We start from the raw sequence: 23,216 nt of genomic DNA on the forward strand, positions 1-23,216 counted from the left end.
CTGAGGCAGGAGAATCGCTTGAACCCCGGAGACGGAGCTGAGATCGCACCCCTGCACCCCAGCCTGGGCAACAGAGCAAGACTCTATCTCAAAGAAAGAAAGAAAGAAAGAAACTTAGCTGGGCGTGGTGGCTGGGAGTGGTGGCAGCACACGCCTGTAGTCCCAGCTAATCGGGAGGCCGAAGCAGGAGAATCGCTTGAACCCGGGAGGCGGAGGCTGCAGTGAGCCGAGATGGCGCCATTGCCCTCTGTACTGGGCTCCAAGAAACTCCGTCTCAAAGCAAACAACGAACAAAACAAAACAAAGGTTGTGTTTCCTCTCTGTCCTTCAGCAAAAAAAAGAGCAAGTCCAATTCCCGGAGGGCTCAAAGCGAAGCCCCGCTCCTTAGAAATCCCTGAGGAAACTCCCTCCGCGAAACGCCTGCAGGCCCTGCTCTCTGTATTCCAGGGCAGCCAGCCTCACCTGCGAGGTGCAGGCGGGTGGGGCTCTGGGCCCCCCAGATGGAGATCCGACAAAGGAGGATGGGGGTGAGGGCTGGTGTGGGGTAGGGAACGGAGCGGTGTAAGGCGGGATTCGGCGCCAGGTCGCCGGGTGACTGAAGGTGTACCAAGGTTGAGGGTTCACGTGTTCGGCAAAACGCAGAGATTCTACTGGTCAGATAAAAACACTCGGAAGCAGAATTAACGGTGGAAGAAAAGAACTCGCCACTGTTTCCGCCCGGTTTCGAACCGGGGACCTTTCGCGTGTTAGGCGAACGTGATAACCACTACACTACGGAAACCCGCTGTTGGCCAGGCCCCACTTTTCCACCTAAGAGACTAATCCTGAATTCCCCCCATTTCCCTCCACCACCCCCAGATAATTTTTTTGATTATGCTGAATTACACACTTTCACACATGATATTTATAATATAAAAATTCGATGATGATATAAGTTGAGGAACATTCGATAAATAATTGACCTGTACTTTTTTTTTGTATATTTCCTGGTAGTTACTTATAAAAATAAGAAGAGGCATATACTTAGTTTGGAAAGGTAATTATTTAGGATTTATGCATCTATAAATCTATGAACTAATTTTTAAACCTATTTCTAGTATTTAGATGTTCTTCTCATTGTTTTATGCTTTAAAAAATACTGAGTCGTTTTCAAATGTATCATATCTGAATGTTTAGTTGTAACCAACTAGTAACCTCAATGACAAGTATTCTATAAAAAGTAGAGCATTACGATTCCGATAACACAAATGACAAGTGACTGGCTAATGACTTCACCTGACTGTAGTGTAGTCTTCAGAGTTTTAATTAGAAGAGAAGCTCTTTTCCTTCTAGAAATACTTGCGGACCGCCTGCGGAAAACCCTCCTTTCCGCTGTCTGCATTCGGATGATCCACAAGGGAGACGCAGTGCAGGAAACACGCTGCTGCCGACACTGGCTGGGCGTGGGAACCCAGCCCACCTCGCAGGAGGGAGCAGCTGGAAACGCCCCGAACGGCGGGAGGGGAAAGCGTGCGAGTGTGAGCGTCTCCAGGATTTGGGGAAGCCGATTTCAAGTCCGGGACGGGAGAGAAGACAAGAAGTCTGCTCAAATGAAAAAATAATAATAATAAATCCTACTGGGTTTCAAACCAAGGGTCTTTACTGTATTGGGCAAATGTGATAAACACTGCACCAGTAAAACCTGCCCAGAAACTGTCACAATGGTGATATGTTTCTTGCCCTTGCACTTTCAGTGACTAAAACCAACAGCCAAACTTTATCATTTTAGCAATCAAAGTATTCACCCATGAGCCTAATTTCTTTGCAAATGCCAGGCAAGAAAACCCCAAGTAACCTTACTGTTAAAGAAAGAAAGAAAGAAAACCCCAAGTAGATGGGTGAGTAGGGAGTAGATGATTTGATTTTTAAAAATTCTGCCACTGTGTCCTAATCTTATCCATGCAACTTGCTCTGATCTTCACCTTTCTAGTGCCAGAAAATGGCCCCTTCAGGAACCAGGACCTGCAAGCCTGAGCTCTTGAGACCATGAGCATTTGTTGCAGAGCAGGGAAGCTTCACGGTGAGCTATATTAGGGGACAGGGACAAGGTTACAAAATTGGACTCTAAGTCACAAATAATTCTTTCTCTGGAATGTGACAGTCCAATGCTATTTGATTTAGAAAATGAGGATAAAACTCTCATGTATTTTTTTCTTTCTTTTTTTTTTTTTTTTGTTATTCTTTCCCTTTTCACTGTCTTCCTCTGTCTACCTTCACTGCATACCTCGAACCAAGCTGCCTTCTTCCAGATTCCTCTTTCCGACTTCTCTTTGCATATAAACACCACACACTGTCTCTGCTTGGAGATGGTGACTGGGCTGCCAGACCAGTATGGAGAAAGTCTGTGCTTACTTTTTCCTGTACTTAGTATTCTTTCTTCAATGGATGCCAGAAGCAGAGAGCCCCTTGTCACCATGAGATCATGTGAGCTGGTAGTAGCTGGATCATGGATAATTGTAATGCTGCAGGTAACAACTGAAAGAAAGACTATTTCCCAATTAACAAATCAAGACCAGATTAGCAGCAACAATGATCTTAAAAAATAACGTTAAACAAATCAAAAAAGAGAGAAAAGATTAGGCCAGGCGTGGTGGCTCACGCCTTTATCAGGAGTTCGAAACCACTGTGACCAACAAGGTGAAACCCCATCTATAAAAAAAACAAACAACAACAACAAAAATTTTAAAATATTGGAAAACTGAACATACTGGTGTACCTGTAGTTCTAGCTACTCTGAAGACTAAGTAAGGCAGAAGGATCATCTGAGCCCAGGAGTTTAAGGCTATATGTGCAATGATTGTGCCTCTGAAAAGCCACCGCCCTCCAGCCTGGGCAATATAGGGAGACGCCATCTCTAATTTTAAAAAGATTGCAAACACATTTATTTCATATTAAAATAAATTATTGGCTGGGCACCGTGGCTCATGCCTGTAATCCCAGCACTTTGGGAGGCTTAGGCGGGGTGATCACTTGAGCCAGGAGTTCAAGACAGCCTGGGCAACATCAAAAGACACCCCCTCTCAATTTTTTTAAAAAAGAAAAGTATTGAGCTACAAACAGTGTATACATTTTGTAACCCTATGTTGTCACTATGAGTACAAGAGGAATGCAGGACAAGATTACACAATCCTAACCCACAAGGAGAAAAAAGAACACAAATAGTCCATATGCTATCATCCAAAAGTGAAGCAGCAGACGCAGATTGCCGGCATTTGCATGATAGTGTAGAGAGGAGGCATCTCCCCAGTCCTTATGAACTGGTGGCACAGATCCGACAGGAATCTTGAGAGCCAAATTGTCTGGGTACAGTTCTTTCTTCTACCACTTTCTCATCATATGTAGGTTTTTAGGCAAACTATTTGGCTTCCGTTGAGAAATGCTGAGTTGAGAAATGGACTATATTGTTTGCTAAGAACAATGGCAAGGAAAACCTAGCAGCCACCCCACCACACTGCAGCCCAAGGGCAGAACTACTTGGAGCATTTTTTTTTTTTTTTTTTTGAGACGGAGTTTAGCTCTTGTTGCCCAGGCTGGAGTGCAATGGCGCGATCTCGGCTCACCGCAGCCTCCGCCTCCTGGGTTCAGGCAATTCTCCTGCCTCAGCCTCCCGAGTAGCTGGGATTACAGGCACGTGCCACCATGCCCAGCTAATTTTCAGTATTTTTAGTAGAGACGGGGTTTCACCATGTTGACCGGGATGGTCTCGATCCCTTGACCTCGTGATCCACCCTCCTCGGCCTCCCAAAGTGCTGGGATTACAGGCTTAAGCCACCGCGCCCGGCCTACTTGGAGCATTCTAAAGTAGCAAAACAGTTCTTTAAGCATGGGATATGTGACCTGCCCCCGTGGCTCCCTCGTGGAGAATACTTTCTGGTCTGTCCTTGATCAGTGGTAAGCAGGCACCAGCTGCCTACCTAGTTTATCTTGGTTCTATGTGAAAACACAGAACACCTGTTTGTTAATAATAATCGCCTGTTCAGAGAGAATGAATACGTGGGTCAGAAACAGCTCAAGGCCCTCAGCCTGGTGGAGTGCTATCAGCCCCTGAGGCGCTCAGCTCAGAAGGCTGTTGGTCCCTGGATGGTCCCACTTTGCTGTTCTCTCTGGGTGTCTGCTTCTCAATGCCTTCAGCGCCGCCTGGGTAGTTGGGGGTCTCTATGGCCGAGCTGGTATTGGTAGACTTCATGATTCTGTGCTGGTAAAATGGTTACAGATACAGTGCCTACCTGGTAGGATTATCATAAATTCAATTAAAAACTCTGAAATGTAGGCCGGGAGAGGTGGCTCAAGCCTGTAATCCCAGCACTTTGGGAGGCCGAGGCGGGTGGATCACGAGGTCAAGAGATCAAGACCATCCTGCTAAACATGGTGAAACTCCGTCTCTACTAAAAATACAAAAAAATTAGCTGGGCATGGTGGCACGTGCCTGTAATCCCAGCTACTCAGGAGGCTGAGGCAGGAGAATTGCCTGAACCCAGGAGGCGGAGGTTGCGGTGAGCCGAGATCGCGCCATTGCACTCCAGCCTGGGTAACAAGAGCGAAACTCCGTCTCAAAAAAAAAAAAAAAACCTCTGAAATGTTTCAGACAGTGCCTAAATTATAGAAGTAGTGGCTGCTTTTGTTTTTAGTATTATTTTCAGCCTTGTCAAGCCTAAGTCAAGATCTGTCTTTGTCATTTCAGTTTACATTTAAGCAAGCTAAGGCTTAGAACCATGGGCCGAGGTTATACTAGCTAGGCAGGGACAGCACCTGGTGGGTTTGTCTCCAGAACTGCTGTTCTTTACCACCATTCTGTACTAGGCAGTTTTATAAACTCCTGTCTATGATGAAAAAATGATTACAGAGAATATGATGGACCTCTCCATTCCCATGACCCTGCTTCAACAGTCAGACAAGCCCCCATGATAATATGAAACAAATTTATACATTTTCATATAGCAACAGCTTTTTTGTGGCATTTTCATAGCGTCCGTTTTCACTTAACTGTGTAGTCAATGAGGAAATTGTCGAGCTGTTCCCCACTGGGCGGCTGCCAGGATGCGCTCACTTTTACTGACTTGCAAATCTGTCTGCAGGGTACGTAGGGTGTAGACAGGGTGTGGCCTTGGTGGTCACTGACTTGGGGCAGGGTAAATAGGGTGTGGCCCTGACAGGGTCAAGTACATCACGTGTCATACAGGCAGGAGCTCAGGAATTAGCTGAGATGAGGTGAGGAACATAATGTGTCAGCACTTTTCCATACTGCTTAAAAAAAAATTAAGATTTACCTTACTTTTACTGATTAAGCCTTACAGAAAAAGGAACCAGGTAGAGGCGGAACATGGAATGTGACCACTGAAGCACAGCATCACATTGAGACATTTATAGGTAGTTATTCCTGTTTCTACGTTAAGAATTTTTAGAGCCAGGCGGGGTGGCTCATGCCTGTAATCCTAGCACTTTGGGAGGCCAAGATGGATGGGTCACCTGAGGTCAGGAGTTCAAGACCAGCCTGGCCATCATGGTGAAACCCCATCTTTAGGAAAAAAATTTTTTAGATACGTTGTATTCCAATATCAAATTCCAGATACAGCAGTAGCCAATTCCCACAATTCAGGATATTCTAGAGTAACAACAGGATGAATCATTTTCTGTCTAAGAGAATTCCTTTTTTCAGCCATCTGAATGGGTAAGAGGAGAAACCCGTTCTCTTTTCCTGTAGGCTGACAATTCTCCTTCCACAGAATTTAATAAATATTTATATTCATGGCACCGGGTATTATGGCTAGAACAACTTATCCAATAATATCCTTCGGAGCCCAGTCAATAGCAACCTTTTTATTAGAGTTATGGAATAAAACAGCGTTTGGAGCATTGCAATCTTCTTACCGAATACTACTGAATTCACAAGGTCCTTCAACATCCTTTTTAAGCAATCTAGTAGGCCCTTGGTTTTATACGTTTCTTGGGGATTAGACTTATTGGTAAGTACTTGGAAAGAAATACTACTAAACACATTAGGTTCTCGATAAGAGATACTGCTTGCAGAAGGCGCTATCCACATCCAATTCTGATAATCAAACTTTAAACATCCTGAAGCTTTCCCTATGCACAGTGGTGGAAATTTATACCTAATAGACAAATTAAAATCCATCCCTTCCTCTTTGGGTTGGGCAGGACATTGGTGATCATTAGGAGGTGGCATTAAGGCACTGTCACTGGAATAGACCTCCACTGAGGAGTCATCCATGAAACACATCGAATCAGAGGAGGGAAAGGAATGTAAGCCCAACAAGTATAATTTTGTACAGTACCGGTGCTGGGCATACCCAGCACCGCTGTAATTATCATAAAAGCACACAGTTTTTTTTGTTTGTTTGTTTGTTTGTTTGTTTGTTTGTTTTTTAGACGGAGTTTCACTTTTGTTACCTAGGCTGGAGTGCAATGGCACGCTCTCGGCTCACCGCAACCTCCTCCTCCTGGGTTCAAGCAATTCTCCTGCCTCAGCCTCCCAAGTAGCTGGGATTACAGGCACGTGCCACCATGCCCAGCTATTTTTTTGTATTTTTAGTAGAGACGGGGTTTCACCATGTTGACCAGGATGGTCTCGATCTCTTGACCTCGTGATCCACCCGCCTCGGCCTCCCAAAGTGCTGGGATTACAGGCTTGAGCCACCGCGCCCGGCCCAAAAGCACACAGTTTTAACTGCCGAGATGGCGCCCAGACGGGGGCCTGATTCGCTCCTGGAGGGACACAGCAAATCCTCTCCCCATGTTACTACAGTGTCTTTTCTCCCAACGTTTTGTTAGTCGGTTTTGCCACCAGATTAATTGCCCTAAATTCTCCTCTTTGGATTGTTGTTAAGCCTCTTATTTGTTGTCTCCTTGGGAAACTTAAAAAACTTTTAAGTTAATGCTAAGTCAAATTGTATTTGCGGGGTTCTCTATTCCCTGTCCCCCGATTTTTTTTGTTTTACAAAGCTAGGTAAGCAAGTACAGCCCTATCTTGCTGAACTATTTACTGGGCTTCTGCATGTACTTGCAGACTACACAAAGAGAAACAGAAAAGATTAATAACATAATCATAACAGCAATTGTAGATCCTCCAAGGGTTTCCACTTAAATTTTAGCCAATCTATCATTAGCTTCTTCTTGTTTACCTGACCTATTAGTAAACAGGGTTAAAGCTTTAGGTATAAAGACGTGCTGCGTCAAATTGCTCTTTACTTACAGGAACTTTGGTGATGTCAGGCCTCCACATGCAAGCCCAGACCCAGAAAGTCTGAAGTCCTGCCTGCCTTGACTGCTCACCCCTACCCCCGCTTGCATTCGCCATTATCGCTGATCGTCCAGCGGAGATTCCCCTCAGACATTAAGTTTCTCACCCCCACCTGCCATATGGGAACGTGCAATCGAGACTCCACCAGCCTGGTCACTTTCTTGAGCCTTCGGGGACTGACGTGCTTGCGTCTTAGGCTTCTGTTGTCTCTTACTGCCTGTCTGAATAGCAAACCTGCTCCACATAACGTGTGGCACGTGAATGTATTGTCTCGTCCGACTGTGGCAATTAGTAAGACTGTAGCCAGGATGCAGTGGGTGGAAAGGCTCTGATTCCTGGTGGTTGGCATAGTGGTGATTTCCGCGATTCTTCACTCAGTGAGAGTTCTCCTCTGGGGTTGGTAACCGGTGAACCTGCTTCACAAAACTTGCAAAGCAGCAGGGGCTGGTCCGACAGAACCATGACCAATGGGTAAGAGGAAGGCAATGACTCACGGCCTACTGAGGCAATGCCCTTCAGTACCCAGTCCAGGGCAGAGAGGTCAGCCCGTGGTTGCAGGAGCAGGACATGCTGCCAGATGTTTTATAGGGAAGGAGGAATGATAACTGGACATATGTCACCTCCTCACAGATGTGAATGAGCTGGCTGCATGAATTGAGGCAGAGAGAAAGGAATCTAGAGACGGAGGAGTGTGAAACCCTGTCCCCTAGCTTTGGGACACGTATGTGATTGCTCATTCCCCAGGATGGAGATCTTGGGAAATGGATACTCGGACCCTAAGACAACGAAGCGGCTCTAAGAAGAGTCTCTGAGGCACGTCAGAAGGAAGCACCGTGCGTGATGCCGCCCATCTTTACCCAACAGCGTGAGAGTGGGGCCGCTCAGCAAGAAACCGCCAAAACGCTCTCCTTCACAGGAAGACAAATTAGTGATCTCAAGGACGGCGATGGGCAAAAACCAGAAGAAGACATGTTGTCTTGGTCAACTCAGGTGGCAGAACATTCTGCTGTCATGAAAAGAATGGCACGGCCTGGGTAGACTGGCTCACAACCCAGCGTTACAGTGGATGTTCAGGGCAAGCCAGCAAGCCGCAGCTGCAGATGGCCAGGCCCACGAGCTGGACTCTTCCTATTTGGTTGGTGTCTAGCATTCTGGGCTCTTTTCCCATCCAGGGTGGTTTGACTAAGCTTCCAGTTTGCCCTTGGCTGTCAGAACATGAGGCTGTCACGGCCTCATTGGCTATCCAACCACCAGGAGAAAGAATCGGATGATACAATATTGTCTAGATGCAATATTGATGATTTCATAGAGCAGGGCCCTCGGCCCTAGCATAACCAACGGATGATACTTCTTCCTCCTGGAATAGCCTTTGGTGAGGCCATTGAAAAGCTTTACCACACTCTCCTAGCCTGGCAGTAGACTAGGGGTCAAATCTGACAGATTTAATCTGGCAACCAAATACAGAAGGCTATCTTGAGAGGGGGCACTCCAAGGGCTGGGGGTGGGGCTGCCGCCAGGTGTCCCCATGTCACAGATCGTGGAACTGACTGATGCAGCGGGGGGTTCCTAAATAAGAGACTGATGGCCTCCGCCCGTCTAACACATGCAATCTGAACCAATCAGAGGAAGGTCCTTGCAGTTCACAGAATCAGCAGGTGCCAAGCATGCAGGAGGGGCCCTGACAAAGGCAAGTCTAGAGACAAGCGGAGACACTGGCATCCCCTCTAGCCTGTCTGGGAGAGCCGTCTTCCGAGGCCCTAACACAAGTTCTTTTGAAACAGCTGAAACAGGCGCAGAAGCACCAAGGCCTTAATTGACTTCAGCCTGGCCCTCTGACCCCTGCGTTGAGACTGGAGGCTTATGTACCTGTTAGAGTGGACATGGAGGCAGATTTTAATTTACAGAGAACTGCTGAACACTGAGGCCCAAGTCACTGTGGTTCCTGCCTCTGAAGAATGGCGTGAATGCTAGGTGGCTCCTGGAGGTTTGGGGGGTGGGGTGGGGAATTAAGGAAATGCTAGGTAGGGAAGTGCTTTCTCACTTAGGAGTGTGGCATGTAGCGGATGTAACAGGCCACTGGTTGTGTTTCCATTGGCTCAGTGTATCGTAGGGATTGACCTGATGCAATGTGCAACCTTACGGTGCTTACTGGGCTGTGCTCCAACTAACAGAAACGTATTAGCCATCACAGTGAGGCAAGTCCATAGCCAAGCACCACTATTTCTCCCAAACCTCAGAGGATGGTACAGTAGAGACAACATAATATCCCTGAGGGAAAGAAGCACGTCACACGCCTCAGGCAATATTTAGTTCAAGCGGAAGTGTGTGGGCAACCAGTTCCACTTTCAAGAGTCCGGTTTGGCCCGGTAAGAAAGCTAAATGCTGTAGTAGACCTGTTGGCACTAGGGGCCCAGATATTACCCCAGTAACTGAACATGTCATGGAGGCGTCCAGCAAGTGATATGATGCAGTTACTGATCTGGCTGATGGATTCTTCCCAATCCCTTTGAGGGGTGAGGGCGGAGATCAACTTGTATTCACATGGCAAAGTATGCAATATACACTTATGGTGCTGTCTCCCCTGCCATTTGCCCCCGGTGGGTGGTCGCAGGGATGTGACAAGCAGACTGGGAAGTTAACCCAACAGACCAGGGATCAGCCAAACTGGTGACCTTTTTAGGATCTACGTGGACTGGAGCTGACAGATCCATAGAGAGCTGGCCTTCGGATGCACCGCAGTCCTTTCACTGCTTGGTGAGATGTGCCCTCCAGCAATCCAGTTTCTTCCCTCTCGTAGTCTGTAGTTCTCAGAATACTGTAGGAGGTGCCGAAAATGCAATATACTGAGATAGGGAGGAACTGTTCCGGACAATCTTTGTTCCTGTCTCCTCTGCAAGTACGTCCCTCAAACTCTTGCCCAGTGCATTCCATTGCTCCTCAGGTATATAATCCACAATGGACTACCCTTCAGGGTTTCTAGCTGAGGTATAAGTAGAGAGCATACAGTCCAGACTCCACCCCGGAAGCTTTCTTAAGCCTTGGGGGACCAGCTTGTTATGAATCTTAGGCTTCTTTTGTCTCTTGCTGCCTATCTGTGAGGTGATAATCTGCTTTATGTAACTTGTGGTATGTATGTGCCCTCTCATCTGACTCAAGCAGTTGGTAAAACTGCAGCTCAGGATGCCGTGGGCGGGAGTGTTCTGGCCCCTGTTCCTGACGGTCTACATAGTGATGACTTTTGCTCAGGACCTCATTTTGCATCCAGTTGACATCCTTTGGTCTTAATTATACTTGCCTTCTTGACATTTACACTTCCAAAAACACTTCCCATGGCATCGGTAATACCACACCCTTTTTTCCTTACAAATTTTCTCCTGTAAGGCCAACCCCAAGGTTTAAAAGATGCCATTTTTCAGGATTGGGCGTGGTGGCTCATGCCTGTAATCCCAGCACTTTGGGAGGCTGAGGAGGGCAGATCACAAGGTCAGGAGTTCGAGACCAGCCTGGCCAACAGAGTGAGACCCCGTCTCTACTAAAAATACAAAAATTAGTGGGGTGTGACGGCATGTGCCCAGCTGCTTTGGGAGTCTGAGGTGGGAGAATTGCTTGAACCTGGGAGGCAGAGGTTGCAGTGAGTCGAGACCAGGCCCCTGCACTCCAGCCTGGGTGACAAAGATGCCACTTTCAAAATATTCATCTTGGTCCCTTTTCCCCTTTTCAGTTGCCTATATAATACCTCAATATAATTTCTTGTTGGCCCTTCAGTTTTATGCTGTCTTCTCCCGTATCTGCAGTCCAGAACTTGCCTGAGGCCATTCCTTATACCCTATTATCCTACTCAAGCACCCCTCCTATCCCCAGAAAGGATGGAAAAAACGTTGCCTTCTCACTATTGCCTTGCAAACCAGCCACAGCAGAACCCGTGGGTGTTCTAAGCCCCAGCAGCGACATGGTAATTAAGGAAAAAAAGACACAGGCACAGAAATAGAAATCATTAGCCTCGGCCTAGAGCTGCTTCACACGATGATGACTGCAAAGACCCAGAGCTCCAGGCTCCACACATATTAATTGCAACACACACATAGTTTGATCATATCACACGAGGAGGGGTGATCATGGGGTGAGTACACACAATAGAACAGTTTATGTCATCTATATTTAGTAGGGGGTATGTGGTTATTCTAAAAAACTGAACTGGCATTATATAGTTAAACAATAATTGTTGAGGTGCAGCTGCAGGAGTGTGGGAATAGGTAAGAGCCAGCAAGTTCTGACCACATGACGTACCTCAAAGGAGAGACTATCTCCTGAGCCCAGTCACACATGGGACAGAGAATGCCACTCTCATGTCAACCAGCCCAGAGGCCTCCTGCAAGACAGGCCACGAGACCCCCTCTGAGGGGTTCAAGCAGCAGGGGGTTGAGCAATGGACCAGGTGTTCCTGTCTCTGATGCCCAAACTTTCCAGGGCTGCGATCAGCACTTTACAAACTTTCTCACCAACCCAGCATTGTTTTACAAAGTACATTGTTTAGCTAATAGAATTCTATATTGTATTGGCACAAACTTCCATAAACTGTGAATCTTAAACTAAGGCTAATTTTTTTTTTTTTCCTTTTTCTTTTTAAGAGAGGGTTTCACCATGTTGGCCAGGCTGGTCTTGAACTCCTGACCTCAGGTGATCCACCCGCCTCGGCCTTCCAAAGTGCTGAGATTACAGGCTGAGCCACTGCCTGGCCAAGGCTAACTTGTTAATCAGAAGCAGATCAGTTCTTACCTAGTTGTGGTGTAGGCCTACTCTCCATTATTTGGGCCGACAATGTTGTTTTTATTGCTTCATTTATATATTGCTGCATTACAAATAACCAAGACCATAGTGACGTAACACGATAATATCACCATTTTTCTCCCCGTTTGCAGTTTGGGCAGGGTTGGCTTGGCTTTACTCCACGAGGTGTCAGCTGGAGAATCCACTTTTTTTTTTTTTTGAGATGGAGTTTCGCTCTTGTTACCCAGGCTGGAGTGCAATGGCGCGATCTCGGCTCACCGCAACCTCCGCCTCCTGGGTTCAGGCAATTCTCCTGCCTCAGCCTCCTGAGTAGCTGGGATTACAGGCACGTGCCACCATGCCCAGCTACTTTTTTGTATTTTTAGTAGAGACGGGGTTTCACCATATTGATCAGGATGGTCTCGATCTCTTGACCTCGTGATCCACCCGCCTCGGCCTCCCAAAGTGCTGGGATTACAGGCTTGAGCCACCGCGCCTGGCTGGAGAATCCACTTTTAAGCCGGCTCACTTGTGTGATTGGCAAAGTGGAGGTGGCTTTGCGTGGGAGCTCAGCCAGGGCCACGCGCTAAGGGCTTTGGTTCTTTTCTGTGAAGGCGGATGACCTGGTGGTACACAACCTAGGCTGCTGTGCAGGTGGTGTCTGTCTCGCTCATTCACCATGAAGCAGCAGTGGGAGGTGCACAGAGCTTTCAGAACGGCACACTGATTCCTGGAGAGGAATCTTGGGTTATGGGACTCTCAGCCGCATCATTAGGGCAACACAAGCCACAGTGTAAGGAGGCGTGGGAAAAGGCGTATTTTGCTAACATTAGTCAAAAGAAAGCTTGGAGTAATTTTAATTTTAGACAATCTAGACTTCAGAGCAAGGAAAATTACCAGGAATAAAGAGGGACGTTATATAATAAGAAAAGAATCAATTCTTCGGGACGATACAACAATCCTTAAAATGTATACATTTGTGGGTGGTTGAGGCAGGTGGATCATGAGGTCAGGAGTTCGAGACCAGCCTGGCCAATATGGTGAAACCCTGTCTCTACTAAAAATACAAAAAATAGCTGGGCATGGTAGTGTGTGCCTGTAGTCCCAGCTACTTGGAAAGCTGAGGCAGGAGAATCGCTTGAACCCGCTAGGCAGAGGTTGCAGTGAGCTGAGATTGTGTCATTGCACACCAGCCTGGGTAGCAGAGTGAAACTCTGTCTCCAAACATAAAATTGAAACATACAGGTGAAGGATTGCAAATCTATGCATCAGTTTTAACGGAGGTGAGCGTTAAGTGAGGTTCACCACTGCATATTACATGGCAGGTGCTCAGTCTCCTCCTTCCACTTCCCCACTGGTGTTCCAGGGAAGAGAGGAGGCCCATGCAACACAGACCTAACCCCCTTTGAGAGGAAAAGGGGAAATGCCTTGGAGAGGAGGAGTCCTGGCTTGTGGGTGTAAAAATGTTTTTTCCACTCAGATTATTTTCTGCAAGAGGCTGAGATCAGGCACCTGGTTTGCTCCTGCGTCTCTGGAGGGTTCATGCTAGTGGAGTGCGAGGGCCAGAGGAACAAGGAAGTGATACACCTCATCCCTACCATGTAGGAATGCTGGGTGGTCATAGGAGAAACATCAAGCAGTAATTTCACACAGCAGCAAAAAGGAGCTGTTGAAGTTAGCTACAAGGACAAGGAAGAGCTTGGGGTGACAAGAGCCTAACAAACAGAATGGGAGCTAAGCTGCCTCAAAGAAACCGTATGGGTCCAACATTGCGCTGGATTTGACCCACGGCCTACCCAAGACCTAATTATATGCTAATTACCATACAAAATTACACAGCCACCAACACCCTGACGGATCCGAGCACGCTCATATTAATATAAAAGTGGGTGGCATCTCGAGTTTATGAAATCTTCACCTTTTCCCCAGAAAACCTCACGATTAGTCCACCCTCTAATTAGAAGAGCTCGTAAAAAATAGAACACCTGAACTCTGTTGGGCATGACTCCTTCTCACGAGCTCACTCGCCTGTGTACTTTCGCTTAGCAATGAAAGCTTCTTGCCTTTGGCTTCATCCTGACCCCTCCCTGAATTCTTTCTTGAGAAGGTGTCAAGAACCCGGAAACTGGCTGGGGCTGGGGTCTCACTGGCTTCTGGAAACCCTCCCGAGCCCACCGGGCGCACCTGTGGTGGAGGCAGCAATTCAGGGCTCTGATCCCTCAGTCCCCGACGTTTTGGGCAACAGGGACCCGTTTCGCGGAAGACAATTTTTGCAGGGACAGGGGTAGGAGGAGTGGGGAACGGTTTCAGGACGACTTAACTGCACGACATTTATTGTGCACTTTATTTCTACTGTTAAATTGTGATATGTAATAGTTACACAACTCACCATAATGCAGAATCAGAGGGAGCGCTGAGCTTGTCTTTCTGCAACTAGACGGTCGCCCCTGGGGGTGATGGGAGACAGTGACGGACCCTCAGGCCTTGGAGTCTCATAAACAGATCCGTCAAACGGGCAGTTTTCAACTGACTCGGAGCTCCTCGGAGATCTAACGCCTCAGCTGTTCTGACAGGAGGCGGAGTTCAGTCGTCATGAGGGTGATTGGGAGCAGCTGGAAATGCAGATGACGCCTCCCTGCTCTCCTGCTGTCCACTGTCTGCTGTGTGGTCCGCTTTCTAACACGCTAAGGACCAATACCGGGTCGGGGCCAAGGGGTTGGGGATATCTGCTGTGACAGTTAATACCCGCAGCTCCAAATCTAGGGACCCCGGGGGTCAGGTCCTGCTGGGACCTGGTTCGGTTCTGCGTAGGATCCGTGGTGTCCGCATGAACCATCCCAGCCAGCTTTCTCGTGCGTACACTGGAACACCTTCCTAACCCCAGCGTATCTGCCTCAGTGTCTCAGCCTGTTTTTAGAGAAGGGAGGGAAAAAAAAACGTCCATGAAATGGCTGGGGAGTCATGGCCACCGATCCTCCGCCCGACCTGGAACTGGAGACACAAGTTCTGAAGACAGAGAAACTCTGAACAGATGGGGAAAAGAACAGCAGCCGAGTTTCGGGAGGGACTTTGCGGACAGCGCGGGATGAGGGTGTCGGGTCTCCGCTCAGGCCCTGGCTGCCACAGTCGCCGAGAGAAAGCCGTGGGCAGGCGTGACCCCGAAGGTTGGGGTGGGGAGCCCCTTTTCACGAACTCAGGGCGCGGGTGGGGGTGGGAGTCAGGCCGCGTGGGTACGCGAGGCGCCCGGCAAGCCGCGAAGGGCGTCAGGTCCACCTGCGAAATGCTTCTAGTGTTGTGGAAGGCGTTTTCTGGGGGACAGGTTGATACACTTTCTCCCTAAGGGGATTAAGTCTGACCCCTGCCCGGTTCCCCCCAAGGAAGGGCTTCTGGGGGCTGTGCTCCGCGTTCTCTGGTTTCTCCTCCTGAGCGTAGAACAGCTAAGACGACACGTTTTGAAACACGTTTGGTAGATTGGGAGGGGGCAGCTCGCAACTTGAAGCGGATTGTTGGAGTCAACTGGTTCTGGAGGGAGTTGATCTTACGAGGCCAAGAGGAGACACGGGGAAGGACAGCGCTGGGGAAGCCGATGACTTACACGGGAAAGGACAGGACGAGCCGCGGGTGGCCGCCAGCAGAGTGGCGCAGCGGAAGCGTGCTGGGCCCATAACCCAGAGGTCGATGGATCGAAACCATCCTCTGCTAGCAGTGGTTTTTCTATTTAACCTCTTATTTCCTTTGAGGAATTGGATGGAAAACATGCTCTGCTAACACGGTTTTTTTTTGTCATTTTTTTTTCTTGTTCTTTATTACTCGCTCATGAACAATAGTTTTTGAAGAATTACCTTCCACAGTTGTGGAGAAAAGATGGCTTCTCTCTCTCTCTCTCCCTCTCTCTCTCCATGTGTATATATGTATATATGTATATACATATTCTTGATCTCTTAAAATTCCTTTCAGAGGTTGTATCTTAGAGATACATGTTCGGCATTTTCCTCCTCCTTTCTCCAAATGTTTGCATAATTCCTTTCTCACTCATTTCAGAGGAAAGTCATATCATAGAAAATACACTGAGGTTGAATATAATTTTATATTTTCTCACACTCGAAGGCAAAACACTGTTACTGACAATCGCCTGAGGCCATTGGTTATTGCACATCGATACCGTGTTGTTGTGGTTGTTGTTTTGCCTCTATGGGAGCCTCCTGCTTCTTTTGCTTTTGTTCATTTCTATGCATAATTTATTAATTCATTTCGTGTACTGTGAATTCGTCTTAAAGCAAGCTGTTACAATGGCCAGAAGACATCTTTTGTACCCTCCTCCTTCCATACTCATGGAATCTAGACACATGAAATGTTACCAGGAAGAGAAGCAACAGTGAAGTTGAACGTAAAATGGTTGATTCTACTTGGATAGGATAAAAATTTGTTTTTAATGTAAATGGTAGAAAACTTGGGGGTACATTTAAATAAAGCATTTTGTGAATCAGAATTCCATGGGCAAACTCAGAAGACTAATAATCTTCAGTTTGCCTGTTGACACCCTAGAAGCATTTTAACTAACTCTGTCTAGGAGTAAGAGATTGATTGAATAAACTGTAACATACGAACTCAAAGAGGAAGCACTATGGGGCTACGAAAAAGATATAATTTCCAGGAGATGGTGTTAAGTAATAAAGAAAGTGTGAATAAATACTATAGAAGGCTACCTTTTTTTCAAGAAAGAAGGAGAATTAGGAAAACATACACACACCTGTTTTTCTTTCTGAAAAGAAAACATAGTGAAGATAAACCAGAAAGCAGTGAATCTGGTTACCTAAACTGGCGGTGAGACACTCGGGGAAATGGAGCGCGAGGGACATGGGAGGTCACTTCTCTGAGTTTGCCTTTTGTTATAGCTTTGACTTTTGAAAGCACGTGCATGCTTTACTTTTTTTTCGCAGAAAATGTTTTCTGTGTGAATAGGTTGACTAAATTCAAAAGGGTTATAAAGGATTTTTTGCTTCTTTAAAATTTCTGAGTCATCATTTTCACAAAATAAATAACTTATGGTAATCTGACATTCTCACAATCAAACTTCAGTTTCAAAATTCTCTTCCCTGGTGCCTGACTTTCGGATGCTTCAGAGGGCCCCTAAAGTGTCCAGAAAAGGGAGGTAAACAGGGTTATGTGGCATGCTTAGGTACATGGGATTGCCAAAATGATGCTCAGTTTTCTTTAGGCTATATTTTAGTGAATAATACTAATATATATATTTTTAATTGTATGGGATTTCTAAAATAGTATAAGCTATCAATTATAATTATGGTTATATTAAGTTACTGTACCAAATTTTCTTGTATAAAGCTACTCACCCAATTCAAACAAAAAATTAATTAAATATCAAGAAAATACCTTCATGTAAAACCAGCTAATACTGAAATTGCTTAAAATAGTTCATAACCAAAGCTTCATGCCATATTGTGAAGAAAACAAAGCTTCAGTTACATTTGGTCACCTGGTTGGCCATTTAAACATTTTTTTTTTTTTTTTTTTTTTTTTTTTTTGAGACGGAGTTTCGCTCTTGTTACCCAGGCTGGAGTGCAATGGCGCGATCTCGGCTCACCGCAACCTCCGCCTCCTGGGTTCAAGCAATTCTCCTGCCTCAGCCTCCTGAGTAGCTGCCATTACAGGCACGTGCCACCATGCCCAGCTAATTTTTTGTATGTTTTAGTAGAGACGGGGTTTCACCATGATGACCAGGATGGTTTTGATCTCTCGACCTTGTGATCCACCCGCCTTGGCCTCCCAAAGTGCTGGGATTACAGGCTTGAGCCACCACGCCCGGCCATTTAAACATTTTTATAAAGAAATTTCGTTCGTTATTTTCAATGCATGTTTTTTGGTTGTATAAAAGGTTTCCCATGCAAGAGGGCTGATGTTATAACACTAGATTATTATGCTATAATGTATTTTCAACAGGTAAAGAAAGCTTTTTTTATGGTTCACATCTTCTAGAAGCATCAGAGAAAGACTGTACTTGCCTCGACACAACAACAAAACTTTGGGACCTCGAACTTTGGGTTCATAACCTCACAACTGAGAAAAGTCCCTCCAAGCTCTTGGAGTTGTGTGCCCATTGTAACCCTTAACATAAAACTAACCAGAGAAATTTCTCCCAAGAAGAGGCTGGCATCCTTAATGCAGACGGCTTTCCCAAGTTCACAGATGAAGACCTTTACTGTCATGAAACTTATCTTCGCATGTTTTTTCTTGCTTATGCCTCTACAAACAATCAGAGTCACAGCACCAAAAAATAAAAAAAAAAGAAGTGGAAAAGGGGTCTGTTATGAGCACTTGCGGGGTGTACTTTTATTTGTGAAGAACTTTGCAGCCAGCTTTATACATGGATAACCTTATGCTTTGATCGATGAAAGATGAAAGCCCAATGTAGGTAAGAAACTTTAATGGTACATGCGTTGCGTCATAATCAAAACCAAAACATTGGTGCACACCTCTTAACCCACATCATGGGTTAAAGAGCACATTGCCAGGAGGAGGCCTTCACTCTTCTAAAAAGGCATCATTTGTTAGGTCCTTTTTCCATGGTTTAAAGTAAAAGAAGCAGTGATTAGAAATGTATCCCTCATGATAGGTTCTAGCCAATTCTACCGTAAAGGCTACAGTTATACGATAGACTCTAAATTACCTTGGAAAGTTGTGATAGAATTGGCTAAAGAGAGAAGTATCCGTGCAGCTGCTGGCACTTGTGGCCTAGGGAGAAATACATCAAATGAAGATTATAGCAATTCAGTGGTGGGATTGACAAAGAAATTGCTCAGTCAAGTGAGTAAACTCTTTTTTTTTTTTTTTTTTTTTTTTTTTTGAGATGGGGTCTCGCTCTGCAATCTAGGCGCGATCTCGGCTCACTGCGACCTCCGCCTCCCGGGCCGGTTCAAGCAATTCTCCTGCCTCAGCGTCCCCAGTAGCTGGGATTACAGGCACCGGCCACCACGCCCAGCTGATTTTTGTGTTTCTGAGCAGACGCGGCTTCACCGCGCTGGCCCGTCTGGTCTCGGGTCTCAGATTTAAAGGGACGCACGGCCCCCGCAGGTGGGTTCGCGGACCGCGCGCGCCCTCTGGTGGACGACGAGTGGGCTCGCGGACCGCGCGCGCCCTCTGGTGGACGACGAGGAGCACTTCCCTCCCGCCGCAATACCCAAGGCCAGACAGACAAAACCGCCGTCCCGCAACTCCCCCTGCAAACGCAGGCTGCTTTTCTCGGGATTCTTGCTGGATTTCTTTGCAACGGAATTTTTGCGACTGGGTGTCATTGGGCAAAACGTTTAAATTCAGTGTTTTCTGGAAAGCTGCATCGGGAGTGTTCCTCAATCCTAGACTGGGTTTCTGGGAGAACAAATTCACTGTCCAAACCCAAAGAATGGACTCAGAGACTCGTAGAACAAACAGCAAAAGTGAGATGTTTAAAATGACAGCCTTGCAGGATCGCGTGTCCGATGGGTAGGCACACCCAGCACGGTTTCAACCAGGAATTTATCCCCTGGTGCTCAGTCCCCGCCCACCCTTCCTCAGAGGCCGAGTGCTATGAGGTCACAATCTTCCCGGATGTCGCCTATTGACTGTTAGGCAAGGTCTTAAGGTGTTTTTTTTAGGGTTGTCCTGCGGCATTTTATTGCAACCCACGATGCACTGCAATCCTGGCTAGCTCTGGGACTCTTTAAGCATTTGACTTATGACCTAAGTGGCTGCGCAGGCTGATAAGCACAGACAAAACAAGCTATTTGGCAGGATAGTAAACGTTCATCTTAGACTGAACTTCCTTGGTTTGGGTGAGAGCAGCTAAAGGGATGGGAAAACGGAGACAAGCAGGCATCGGCTATCCAAGCAAATCTTCTGTAGTTTGCTGACCTAAGACTTTGTCTGGGAAATGGACCAGTGTATACATTATTTCCTTCAGGTTGAGGATGGTCAAGGACAGTCCCGTTTGCACAGAGGTGGCAAGAAACTCTCAGGAAAGATGGTAAAAATCCTCCAAGGGAGATTCCAAATTTTCAAACCATGGTGGAGATAGGAAAAATTTCTCACCAAAAAAAAAAAAAAAAAAAAAAAAAAAAGGTTCTTACAAAGGGGCTGATTTCAAACCTGAGTGGAGAAAGCTCCACAGATTTGTTTCTCAACATAATCAGCCAGACATGAATACATTACTTCAATCACATTTTCCAACACCAAGGAGGAAAATATTTCCAATTTTTTTTTTTTTTTTTTTTTTTTTTTTTTTTACAATCTCCCCATCTCCCTGTTACCCAGGCTGGAGTGCAGTGGTGTGATCTCTGCTCACTGCACTGCAACTTCCACCTCCTGGGTTCAAGCAAATCCTGTGCCTCAGCCTCCCAAGTAGCTGAAATTACAGGCATGTGCCACCACACCTGGCTAATTTTTATATTTTTGGTAGAGACAGGATTTCATCATGTTGGCCACGCTGGTCTCAAACTCCTGACCTTAAGTGATCCACCAGCCTTGACCTCCCACAGTTTTGGGATTACAGGTGTGAGCCACTGCACCCTGCCCCAACATTCTTAACCTTGTGGGGTTACTGGCAGATTGAAAAAAAAAAAAGTGCACCACGTGTAGAATGGTGCCTGTGCCTTGAGCAGCAGCTTGTGGGTTAGCAGCAGGAATACATCCGTGCTTCTCCTGGGCTATCTCCTAGAGCCTTCCCAGACTCTCACTGTCAGGCCAACTGTGACGAGAGCAGCAAGGCAAGAGGAAATGCTGGTTTCAGAGGTTACTATCTCCTCCCTATAGCCTCAGAAAGGACACAGGATTTATTAGCTTAAATCTTTGCTTATTGGTAGCAATCAAAATTTTTCAATTTATTCCAGAATGTTTCGTTACTACCTTCCAGAGTCTAGGCTGATGTCAGGCCCTGGGCTCCCTACAACCGATAGTAACCACGGCATATGTGGACTTCCGGACGACTGGCCAAGAATGCAGTGAAAGGAAACTTTCTTCCAAGAGAAATTCCAAAAACGTGAAAAATAAAGTGATCTAATCGCATACCTCCCATTCTTACTTTAGCTATTAACTGAAAGCCCTCATTAAGACACTGTCACAGTTGCAATTCACCCCCAGGGAGACTTCTGCTCCAGTCTTGGGTGAAGACTCGTTCTTAGAGTGCATGTAGACTTGGAATCAGTGAAGGAAAAGAGTACTAAAAGAGTAAAAAGACACTTGGGAAGAAGCAGAGGAGAGAGATGTGTAACCACATGGACACAGGTCACCCTCGATTTCGGGATCATCAAACTACATTAAACTTTCTGCACTCAGCAAGTATTGCTGAACTCCTAACATGAGCCAGACATGATGAAACTGAGAAATGAAAAGTGAAAAAAGACCACAGTACTGGTCTCTCCCCTAGGAGAATTTGCTGTCTAGAGTCAGAGGGAGAGCTTATTAAATGAGCAATTAAATGATGAGGTGGAGTGAGAAGGAGACTCAGGGTGTTGAGGAGGCATAGATGGGGCATGTCAGCCCCTATAAAGCGAGCCCAGTGAAGGCCTCGGTAACAAAGTCTGGAAGGCCTAAGTTAATATTTGAAGAATGAGTAAAAGAACTAGATCTCACAACGTGAGGGCAGAGGGCAGGACAAAAACGTTTGGCAGGTAGAAAATGAGAAGAGCGGGACAAATCGGAGAACAGAACTAATTTGACCATGGCTGGTGACCAGAAGCTAATTTTGGGCTGTGTGTGCGGCAGGAGTGGCACTGAACAAGGCTGGAAATGTGTGCAGGTTAGGGCAGCAATCACTCAAGTGTAAAACAGCTGTCTCAAGCAAAAGTGAGAGTCTCTAAGAGGACAGCCTGGGCTGTGCACTGATGAACTGCTACCAGCAGTTTGAACACCACCGTGCCTGTCAACTTCATCAAAGGGCAGAGGCTTTACCAAAAATAAGTCTAAGAAAAAAACTTTAAAAATTTGCAACTAGGATAGATGGGTGGCCTGACCGTATGCTAATACATTACACTTTTCACGTGTGGGCTTGAATCCCATCCTCACTGAGACCATTCCTTGGAAAAAGTGAAGCCTGGAGGGAGAACAGTACCATGACAAATTTGTTGCCTTAAAATCAGATACTTATCACTTCTCATGTCAGACACTTTTTTCCAGTGACAGAGTAATGTGGTCATTCTTTTAAAAACAGGCATTTCTTTATTATGTACACAGACATTCCTTTCTAGGAATCAAGACATGGGGAGACATTTCAGACAGGCCCTTCTCTCTCCCATCCGCGTCTGGGCACAGCTTACGGAATTGGGGAGCTGTTTCTGGCAGCGCTGATTGTGCATATGGGCTTGCTTCCACAGGTGGTCTCACCCCTCCGAGGACTGACAGAGATACCACTGCGAATCAGGTACTATGGCATACGGTGGAGCAGATCACAAGGAACCACTATAGTTTCAAGAGATATGACAAACTGGAAGAAGTGAAAAAAAAGCTGAGAAGGTCCCACCGAGATTTGAACTCGGATCGCTGGATTCAAAGTCCAGAGTGCTAACCATTACACCATGGGGCCACTTATAAGCCACCTTGACAAGTCCTTCTTGTGACAAATATTTATCCCTGAGTCACAAGCTCTTAACTGCTGCACAGGAAACAAGGCGATTTTAAACGACACTGTACTGCCCTCTGCAGGAGTATTTTGGAAATGCTCGGGTGTTTTGCTTGTTTCAGTGACGGCCACATCTGGCTGTCAAAGGTCAGAACCAGAGATGCTGGAAATCCTGCAGTGCTCGGGACAATACTCCGTAAAGAACCACAGGCGTGCATATTTTTTTCAAAACAATCTTGCATCTTTCATCTAGGTTTTCGGGGCCTTTTTGTTTTGAGACGGAGTCTTCCTCTGTCACCAGGCTGGAGTGCAATGGCATGGTCTCGGCTCACTGCAACCTCCGCCTCCTAGGTTCAAGTGATATTTCTGCCACAGCCTCCCCAGTAGCTGGGACTACAGCGCCACCATGCCCAGCTAATTTTTGTATTTTTAGTAGAGACGGGGTTTCACCATGTTGGCCAGGATGGTCTCGATCTCTTGACCTCGTGATCTGCCTGCCACAGCCTCCCAAAATTCTGGGGTTACAGGCGTGAGCCACCGCGCCCG

At 46.5% G+C, this 23,216-nt stretch overlaps 3 non-coding genes across 3 annotated transcripts; 1 reads left to right on the forward strand and 2 right to left on the reverse strand.

Moving 5' to 3' along the window:
* Positions 1-708: 708 nt before the first annotated feature.
* On the reverse strand, positions 709-781 carry TRNAV-AAC (transfer RNA valine (anticodon AAC)). The gene has a single exon. It is a non-coding gene; the product is annotated as a tRNA-Val (tRNA).
* A 14,913-nt stretch (positions 782-15,694) lies between these two features.
* Positions 15,695-15,766, forward strand: TRNAM-CAU (transfer RNA methionine (anticodon CAU)). The gene has a single exon. It is a non-coding gene; the product is annotated as a tRNA-Met (tRNA).
* A 6,796-nt stretch (positions 15,767-22,562) lies between these two features.
* Positions 22,563-22,634, reverse strand: TRNAQ-UUG (transfer RNA glutamine (anticodon UUG)). The gene has a single exon. It is a non-coding gene; the product is annotated as a tRNA-Gln (tRNA).
* Positions 22,635-23,216: the final 582 nt, after the last annotated feature.

Source organism: Saimiri boliviensis, chromosome 4 (assembly GCF_048565385.1).
Source record: "Saimiri boliviensis isolate mSaiBol1 chromosome 4, mSaiBol1.pri, whole genome shotgun sequence".
NCBI lineage: Eukaryota > Metazoa > Chordata > Mammalia > Primates > Cebidae > Saimiri > Saimiri boliviensis.